Source organism: Myotis lucifugus, unplaced genomic scaffold (genome assembly GCF_000147115.1).
Source record: "Myotis lucifugus unplaced genomic scaffold, Myoluc2.0 scaffold_164, whole genome shotgun sequence".
NCBI lineage: Eukaryota > Metazoa > Chordata > Mammalia > Chiroptera > Vespertilionidae > Myotis > Myotis lucifugus.
Genome location: NW_005871212.1, coordinates 1383020 through 1392135, shown reverse-complemented (window position 1 = coordinate 1392135; position 9116 = coordinate 1383020).

Below are 9116 nucleotides of genomic sequence, written 5' to 3'. Positions count from 1 at the left end.
CAATTGCCACCAAGCTGCTGTCCGAGGGGCCGGCCCCCACGGCGAAGCTACTTCTATTTATTCACCGTCTGTGCCTTCTCCAGCGCTCCCCTCCTTCAGGCTCTGCCCACCTCCCCCACCCCATCCCCACCCCACCTGTCAGGGAGGGGCAGGCTCCCAGACCGCCTGGCTGGAGCCAGTTTCCTGTTCAGAATGGGCCAGGGACCCCGTTGCAGAGCGCTGGGAGCAGGCGGTGTTTGGCCTAAGGGCGCACATATTTGTGTGTCTCATAAGCGGCTTGCCCACCAGTATGTGCCTTGTTTGGGTGGGGTCACAGGACGGTGTGAGGCCTGCAAAGGAGCCCTGCCTTTGGCCACTGTGGTCACTGGGATTTGGCCACTTGGATTCCAGTGGGTGTTTTCAGCCACAATCCCACCCGGGGCTCCCATCCCTAGCTCCTGGCTTGGGACTCCCCCCACCCTCTTTCAGCTTCGGAAAGGAACCACGCGAATCCCAGCCCTGCCCGCGGGAGAGCGCCGCTGCAGGAACGCACTGGATGGGGCTCCAGGACCAACGCATATGATTTGACTTAAATTAAGTTTTTCCATTGAGAATGTTTTCATTTTCTTTAAAAGAATATAGTTTTCTTCTAAAACTTGGCCCACCGTTGTTATTTTTAGGAAAGTTACAAGAAGCAAATGTCCACTTGTATGTCATATTTTCAGGGTAAAAGCATTGTAGTTTAACTATTTTTGTATAAATGGCTCTAAAATCTCAATATATGTGTCTGCCTTTTAGACATTAGAATAGTTGGGGGGTGTGTCTGTCAATGTCTTAGGAGTGGTAACCTTAATGTGTTTTGAAGAAATGTAGATCACATTTTTTTCTTTGAAAGACAGGTCAGCATTGGGAAGCCTGGAAGCCCACTGATGGCTTGTGCTGGACTTCCCTGTGGCTGGCCCCAGGGGCAGGTGACCTCGTCATGATAAATCACAGTGCTTTTCACGGAAAATTTTTTTTAAAATTTTTTTATTGCTTAAAGTATTACAAAGGGTATTACATATGTGTCCTTTTTTTCCCCCCGCCCTTGACAATCCCCTGGCCTCCTCTACCCCCCTTTTCACGGAAAATTGTGACTTCAGTCCCTTTGTTCCTGTGGGAACCTGAACCTTCTCTTGGCTCCTGCACTTACCCTCCCTTTCCTTCAGTGTTAGAGTGGGTCTCTGCTGGTAGGACCACTCAGTGTTAGAGTGGGACTGAAGGAACCGGAGGTTGTGGGAGTGTCCGTGGGGAGAATGGGAAGGGAAGTGGCAGCCAGGGGTGTCCCGCTGGGCTGAGGCCTGGGGCTGGGAGGCCCCCTGGTGGGCTGAGGAAGCAAGTACCCAAGGAGTTTGCTGAGGAAGGGAGTGTTTCAGCGCAGAGGTGGTTCTGAGATGGGGAAAGTGTCTGGAGAAGGGGACTTCAGCGGGATCAGGGTGGTTTCTTGAAGGAGGTGATCCCAACAGGGCAGGTGAGAGTAAATTCCAGGAACGGGAGCCCATTTCTGGCTTTCTCTTCTTTCTAAGCCGGGCTGCTTTGCTTTCTAGCCAATGATCGCAAAGCTTTCTTCTGATTGCCCTCTTGCTTCTGATGTCAAAGCTGCTTTGCACTTGGTTTCTCCTTGTTGGTAACAGCCCTTCTCTTTTCTCTTCCTCTGTGTCTGCTGTGGAGGGGGCCTCGGATCGTCCAGTTCCACGCCTGCTCCGTGCGGGTTACCCTGCTTCCACACCCAGCTGGACTGGGTTCAAGTGCCATACTTTGCTAAAAGTCAGAGGCAAGGGAATGCATGGCCCCGGGGAGTGGGCACATCTCTGGCCACCTTTGCGCTGTCTGCACTCCAGGGCCTGTATTGCTCTGTCAGGACTGCTGACTGCCACTCTCCCTCTGACCACAGAGCCTTTGCACACGCAGTTCCCTCTGCCTAGTCCACTCCCTGCCCAATACTTTAATTCCTCGTCCAGTCCTTCCGACCCCAGTTACACAAATAAGCCAGACTCCCAGTTATTACACCAAACACCCAGAATTTTGGACTCCTGCTCTCCAAGCTCATTTTCCAAAAGTAGCATATTCTAGTCCATTTTATTTTATTTTATTTTATTTTTTAAATTTTTTTTTTTTATTTTTCGCTAAAAGTATTACAAAGGGTATTACATAAGTGTCCTTTTTTCCCCCCCGCCCTTGACAGGCCCCTGCCCTCCCTTACCCCCCAGTGTCTTATGTCCATTAGTTATGGTTATATGGATGCATACAAGTCCTTCGATTGATCTCTTACTCCCCTCCCTCCTGTCCTCCAACCCTCCCTGGCCTTCCCACTGCAGTCCGTCAAACAGTTTGAGGCAGCTCTGCCACTGTATTTATTATTGTTCAAAAGTTTGTAATGGTCTTAATTATCCATGAAAGAGTGCGATCATGTGGTATTTTTCCTTCATTGACTGGCTTGTTTCACTTAGCATAATGCTCTCCAGTTCCATCCATGCTGTTGCAAATGGTAAGAGTTCCTTCTTTTTAACAGCAGCATAGTATTCCATCGTGTAGATGTACCACAGTTTTCTAATCCATTCATATATTCTAGTCCATTTTAAAAAACTATATTTTTATTTCAGAGAGGATGGGAGAGGGACACAGAGAGAGAAACTTCAGTGATGAGAGCATTATCAATCGGTTGTCTCCTGTATTCCCCCTACTGGGGATTAAGCTTGCAACCTGGGATGTACCCTGACCAGGAATCAAACCATGACCTCCTGGTTCATAGGTTGATACTCAACCACTGAGCTACACTGGCTAAGCTCTTCTAGTCCATTTTCAGGAGTTGAGACTGAGGAAGCAGTGTGAGAATGAGACTCCAAGCCAGATTGCCCATGACCCTCCAACCCTGGTGCCAATGCACCTGCCCCTGGGATCTCTCCCCTGACGTCAGTACCTGGTGACACTTGTGCCTGCCTGTGATCACCGCTGTGCTTTCATGTATCAAGAGAACGAAAGTTCTTTCTAGACCTCTATCTCCTCACAAGATGGTGTGCCCTCCAGGCCCGGGTCTGTCTGAGTCTCCACAGTGCCTGGTACATGGTTGGTACCATAGCCCAAGCAGACCCTGCTCTGGCTTTTCGGGTCCAGACTTAGGACACCCACCATTGGTCAGCAAGTCCAAGTGCAGCCTGAGTTGCCCAGTAAAGGAGCCAAGGATGAGACATAAAAGCCCAAAAATCAGGGTTTACTTAAGTTCTACACACACTGCACCAAGTGTGCCCATGTGTGGCCCAGGCAGTACCCATACGGGTGTGCCTTTGTGCTAGGTCCTCAGTTCAGTATTCATGCATAGAGGCAAGACCTTTGAATGCTAGATCCAGTGTGTGTGTGTGTGTGTGTGTGTGTGTGTGTGTGTGTGTGTGACGTTGGGTTGGGATGGTGGGCTTTTGGAAGGTTCTGGTGGGTTTTAGGTCTGGGGTGCCCTCATGGTCCTAGGGCAGGAGGGGATGGTCAGTGCTTCCTGCCCCTCTTTGGTCAGGAGACACAGATGAGAGCTTGTTGATCTGCAGGTAAACTTGAGGGTCTTGCTTGGGAGGGAGCCAGAAGGGGCTGGGCAGTTGGGGCCGTGATTTATGGGACCTGGGAGGGGCCTGGCATGGGAATCCACAGCAGCAAAGGTCTGGAGAGCAATGTGGGCCAAAGAATGACTCCATGTCAGTGGGCCAGTCCTGGTGGCGTCGGGATGAGCATGGTGATGTGTGTGGCTTTGCTCACCACCATCTCCTACCACCCCCCCATCCCTGAGGTTGGTCTCCAGCTCTGTGCACTTCTATTTAGCAGATGCTCCCTGAGAGGGACAAGGGCTGCAGAATAGGAGTAGGCTCAGCCTGCGGGGGCCACCGGGAGGGCTGGGACCCAGCTTACGTCTGGGAGTGGGGGAAGGACCCAAGTCACAGGTGGCTTCTCCCCCTGCAGCTCTGAAGGACCTGCATGGTGTGTGGGCATTGGGTCTGTGTGGGCCCTGAGTGTGTGGTGGGTGCCTGGCTGGGAGAGGGTGTGTGCTCTGGCGACTGGGTGACCGCTCAGAGCAGGCCTGGGTGAGGGGCTCAGAGATGGGAGGGGCCGTATGGCCTGGGGTGGAGGTGGGAAGGTCTTCCTGAGCCGTCCTGGGAGGAAGTGTGTGTGGCACTGTGTCCTGGGGTAGCAGGAGCAGTCGGGGCAGCAGGCACCCACCAGGTCCCTGGTTCCTGGAGACAGAGAGCCAGGATGTGTCTGTGATCTTGGAGAACCCAAGGGAAACACCCACAGCTGGAGCACAAGGTACCTTCTCCCCTCTGTCTTCCTTCTCTGTCCCTGAGGGCACTGTTGGGCTGTCCTTCCTAAGCCCGGGGTGTGGGGGGGGGGGTCCAGGTGGATCCTTTCCTGTCCTATAAGGAGGGTTATCCTGGGGAGCAGAGAGGGCCTGGGAGGCTCCCAAGGACACCAGGCCTCTGCGGGCCTCCTGGGCTGGGGACTATGGCTCTGAAACTTCTGGGACTTTGGGGGGAAGTGCTCCCAGTCTGTGCCCAGCTGCGCCCCTGTCCTGTCTTCTTCTTCTTTTTATTTTTTTAAATATATTTTTATTGATTTCAGAGAGAAAGGGAGAGAGAGAGAGAAATATCAATGATGAGAGAGAATCATTGATAGGCTGCCTCCTGCACGCCCCCTTCTGGGGATTGAGCCTGCAACCTGGGCATGTGCTCCTGACTGGAATCGAACCTGGGACCCTTCAGTTCGCAGGCCAACGCTCTATCCACTGAGCCAGACCAGCTAGGGCCTGTCCTGTCTTCTCACACTGTCCTTATGTCTGCTGGGCAGGTGCAGCTGCCCATGCCACACATACCTGATTTTCCCACTGATTACATGACTGTCCTACAACCTCCACCTTATCTCCCTGAAGTTACCTGCCACACACCTGTTGTGGGCACCTGCTTGACACAGCAGGCTCACTCAGTCCTTTGTGACAGTGCCTGGGCATCCGTGCCCTGTCCACGGCCAGCCTTGTGGACACAAGGCAGGTTTGCAGTCAGGAGATGTGTGTCACCAGCTAGGTAACGACGCTTCTTAAAGCAGACGAGTGATTAATAATGAAAGACAGGGAAGTACACAGAACAGTTTGATTAAAATACTCTTAGCTGGATACTCCATTGGTCTCCGGGAGGGAGAAACCCACTATATTGTGTGTCTTCTATTAGTGCACTTAAGGGCAGTAGTGCCTAAAAAGTGTGTCTCTTCAAATATTTGTTGCTCAATATTGTAAAGTCCGTCTTTAGCCTTAATTAAAAATGCATAAAATGGGGGTGGGACTGGATGGTCTCATTATTTGCATTGGTGCATGAGGCTTTCTGAGTAAATGTTGGTTTAATTAAAACAAACAAAAAAAACCCCCACTCAGTAGAAATGCAACTCAAAATTTAAAATGGACTTTAAAATTGTCTACAAAGTGTTTTCTGGTACAAAGTGAATCGCAGCTTAAACCCCGCCCCCACCCCCCCTCCACAAAGGGCAGGCAGCAGGCCTAAGGAGAGGGAGACGTGTGGACCTGGGGTTTTCTGGGAGACGTGTGCTGCGGGCCCAGGACATCGCAGGGATTCGGAGGGGGTGGATGTTCTTCCAGGCGCACACTGTGCCTGGACCCACTGCACTGGGAGCTTCTCTCTCCCAGCCCTGGGCCTGACACCTGCTCCTCCCACGCCCACTCCAGGGCTGTAATAAAGGGAACAGGGTGGAAGTCCAGGCCTTAGCCAGTGGAGCCACCTGTGAATAGGTCCGTGAGGCAGTCAGGGGGGAACAGGCCGAAGGAGACTGTGCCGCTAAGGCCAGTAGAGCATGCAAAACAAGCACCAGCCACTGGAGTTGGAAAGTGCCTGGTGTGATGAATCAGGGTGTGGATGGGGAGGAGGGAGCACTGAGGATTAGCTGGCTTTGGGCACCAGGAGCAGACCCTGACAGGTGAGAGGACAGTTAGCTTACTGGGAGATGAAGGAGACACAGGTGGAGTTGTAAGGGCTTGAGACAGGGAAGGAAAGGCAGCTAGCTGGTGCAGCTCGTGTTAGTTAGGTGGTTACCAACGGGAGTCAGTGGACCTTCATCCTAAGGGAACTCGGAGAACCAGCTGAGCATGCTCCATGGGAGGGGCAAGGGAGCCCGGGTGTTTGTGCCTCACCTTCCGGGCAGCCCTCCTTTAAAAGCTGGCAAAGCACGAGTTGGAGAAGGCCCTCCGGCCACGCAAGGCAGCATCGCATTGAAAGAGCAAAACAGCGGTTCTCAACCTCTGGGTCCCGACCCCTTTGGGGGTCAAACGACCCTTTCACAGGGGAAGCCTAAATATATCCTGCATATCAGATATTTACATTACGATTCATAACAGTAGCAAAATTACAGGTATGAAGTAGCAACGAAAATAATTTTATGGTTGGGGGTCACCACAACATGAGGAACTGTATTAAAGGGTCGCGGCATTAGGAAGGTTGAGAACCACTGGCTAACTGAACATACTCTTCCCATGTGACCCAGAGATCCATGCCTTGGGATTTACCCAAAGGAGATGAAAACTTACGTCCACATAAAAGCCTGCTCGTGGATGTTTCCAGCTTTATTCATAATCGCCAAAACTTAGAAGCCAGAAAGATGCCCTTCCGCAGGTGCATGGGTAAACTGGCACACCCAGACAACGGAATACTATTCAGCACTAAATCAGGTAAGTGATCAAGCCTTGAGAAGACCTGGAGGAGCTTTAAATGCATGTCACGAATAGAAAGAAGCGAATCTGAAAAGACTCCATATCTGCCCTGACCAGGAGGCTTGTTGGAGCATTGTCTCGTACACCAAAAATGTTGGGGTTCGATCGGATTGGGCTGCATACAGGAGGCAGCTGATCGGTGTTTCTCTCTCTCTGAAATCAATAAACATATCCTCAGGTGAGGAATAAAATAGAGAGGCTCCATACCAACTATGTGATATTCTGGAAAAAGCAAAGCTAGGAGGCAGTGAAAGGACTGTGGTTAGCAAGGGCTAAGGGGTGGGAGGGCTGAATAGGCAGAGCACAGAGGACTTTGGGGCAGGGAAGCTACTCAGTAGGACTCTCTATTGGTGGATAAAGTCATTATGCATTTGTCCAAACCCACGATGTGCCACACCAAGCATGAGCCCTAATGTAAACTATGGGCTTGGGTGAGTGCTGTGTCAGTGTAGACTTACCGGCTGTGACAGATGCCCTCCTCTGGCCGGGGAAGTTGATAACGGGGGAGGCTGTGCATGTGTGGGGTAGCGGGTGTATGAAAAATTTCTGTGCCTTTCTCTAAATTCTGCTATGAATCTACAATTGCTCTTTAAAAAGTCTTTAAAGAGAAAGAAAAGAGCAATGATGTGGTCAGGCCAAGGATGGGAGTGGACGGCAGGAAGGGAGCGATAAGTAATGAAGGTGGTTGAGCCACAGCCTCTGTTCTCCCAGTGATTTGGGAGCTTCCTGCTAGAAGCTTCCTGAGATTCTACAGCAAGCTTCCACCTGGTACAACTGATACCTCCACCACCCCCACGGCCCCCACCATAAGGTGTGCTGAGGACTAGTTGCCTCATGTGATATTTTAATCCATGTCATCTTCACAGTAAAGTCTTCAGGTAGATACTGTTATTTCCCCCATTTTATGGGCCGGGGGAAGGAGCCTATCTAGCAGTTTTCAGGTTTAGCAGTTTTAAGCAGACTGCCCATTGTTGCACAGCTAGTAAGTAGTGGAATAGGCCAGTTTTTCCAGCTCAACCTCCTGCAAGTGTCTTAACCATGATTCCTGCCAATACTGTTCTCTCTAAAAGGACCCAGGCACCTACCAGTAGTTAACAAGTCTGATTTCCTCCAGATGAAAATATTTCTAAAAACAAACAAAAAGAAACTGAAGCTGTGATTTTTCAAAGCATATCGCCTGTTCTGAGGCCTGTCAGAACTGATGCAGGCAGTGTTCTCACTCAGCGTGGAGGGGATGGGCATGCTACCCGGGATCTGCCACTCATGAGAGAGCAGAGAACGTGAAAGTGACGTGCTGCATCTAGACATCGTGTTCTCTGCACAGGATGGTCCCTGAGATCATGTACCAGACTCCAAATTTGTTTCACTCATTATTTATAACATCACTAATCCAGCGGTACCAAAAGGTGCCACTATGACCATCAGGCCCAAGTTCAATTTTAATCCTAAGAAAACATGTAAGATGTCTCTCCCTCCCTCCCGCACCCTTATCAGGGATGTGCAATGGTCTAAACTTTCACTTTTTGAAAGTGATGAAATGTAACCCTGAGACAGCTCAAACAGAACTCAGGCCTGATGTTCTCTGCAAAATGGCCTTATTTGGTGGTAATAGCACTAGTGTTGTATGCGTGGTGATCAAATCCTGTGTTTTCAGTTGTCCTTTTTATGGTCAGTTAAGACAATATTAGGATATAGATTTAACATCCAGGTATCCAATGTGACAGACTAAAGTGTGCTCTCCACTCATGGGGAGAATGTCTTCCTGTGACAGTGGGTCCCGGGTAAGTGTTACAGGCTTCTACAGTGGAAGTTGACTGTAAGGGCCGAAGAAGCACATTTTGGAAATGGTCTTGTAAACTGCAACGAAGGCATCTTTCTTTAGCAGCTCCCTTCCCAAACACGGCAGCATGCTTTACAAACCTATCAAAGTGATATACAGAGATCGTTTTGTTTTTTAAAAATATATTTTTATTGATTTCAGAGAGGAAGGGAGAGGGAGAGAGAGAAAGAAACATCAATAATGAGAGAATCATTGATTCACTGACTTCCACATGCCCCCTACTAGTAGGGATTGAGCCTGAAACCTGGGCCTGTGTCCTAACCTGAAATCAAACTGTGACCCCCTAGTTCATAGGTTGATGCTCAACCACTGAGCCACGCCAGGCAGCTGCTCTTCATTTTTTAGCATAGCCCATGGTCGGCAAACCGTGGCTTGCGAGCCACATGCGGCTCTTTGGCCCCTTGAGTGTGGCTCTTCCACAAAATACCGACTTCTGTGCATGGGACACGAAGTTTCAATCGCACTGTACATGGGCACCCGCACATGGTATATTGTGGAAGCGTGACACTC